Consider the following 1,175-nt stretch of genomic DNA (forward strand, 5'->3'; position numbering starts at 1 on the left):
GCAAGTCACTCTGAAGGAATGGTTGGGAAGAGTTTACCTTTGCTAATCTGAACTAACTGAGATTCCAAACTAAAAAAGGAAGGGCTATATAATGCCATGCCCAAGTTCAGGTTCTGTTGGGGGGCATGTGCATGTTTTAGTCAGTCCTTCCCAGTTCAGGCTAGTAATGTGCAGTGTTAGAATTGAAAGTGTTTGCTTGGACTGAACTGTGATTGATAGCTTGCAGATTTAAAAAAAATTATGCTGGACAGGACTGGCTGTTTCGCTCCCTTTGGTTTGAAGGGGTTCCCTGTTCTTAACAGTTTAAAATTTAACAGAGCTAATATTTGAAATGGTAACAGTTCCTTATAAGATCATTAGCTTGGTATTAGAAATGTAAGCTGGCACAAGACCCTTTGTTAAGCAAATATTCAGTGCAATTTACAGTGTGAGCCTCTGCATGTTTACTCAGAAGTCAGTCCCACCAAGTTCAGTGGTATCTAGTTCCAGGTAAGTGTGCAGAGATTGGAGTCTTGCAAAGAATATGATGATGCACAGGGCTTTTTTAATGCCACAAAGGGCATCTACGGACCAACAAATCATGGTACAAATCCCTTACATTCAATGGATGGTACCAAACTTCTTAAGGATAAAGAGTCTATTACACTGCGCTGGAAAGAGCATTACCATGACCTCCTTAATTGTAACTCTATTGAGGCTGGTGAGGTCTTCTCGCAAATTCCACAACAACAAACTAGAGACGAGCTTGCAGTATCCCCTAATTTGGATGAAGTCAGTAAAGCCATCAATCAAGTGAAAATCAACAAAGCTAGTGGACCTGATGGGATTCCTGCTGAAGTCTTTAAAGAAGGTGGGACTGAACTTACACAAGAACTTGATAAACTCATCAAAAAAATCTGGATGAGGGAGGAGATCCCGGAAGACTTTAGGGATACCATAATTATCACCCTTTTTAAGAAGGATGATAGCAAAGATTGTGGGAACTATTGAGGTATCTCTTTTCGTGCTACCGCAGGTAAAATCCTTGCGAGGATCCTCGCAAATCGCCTCTTACTGATCTCAGAGGATGTCCGCCCAGAATCTCAAAATGGTTTCCGCCCTTCCAGGGGGCAGTGGACATGATCTTCACTGCACGACAGCTTCAAGAAAAATGCAGGGAGCAAAACCGACCTCTG

This window comes from Rhineura floridana, chromosome 5 (genome assembly GCF_030035675.1).
Source record: "Rhineura floridana isolate rRhiFlo1 chromosome 5, rRhiFlo1.hap2, whole genome shotgun sequence".
Classification (NCBI taxonomy): domain Eukaryota; kingdom Metazoa; phylum Chordata; class Lepidosauria; order Squamata; family Rhineuridae; genus Rhineura; species Rhineura floridana.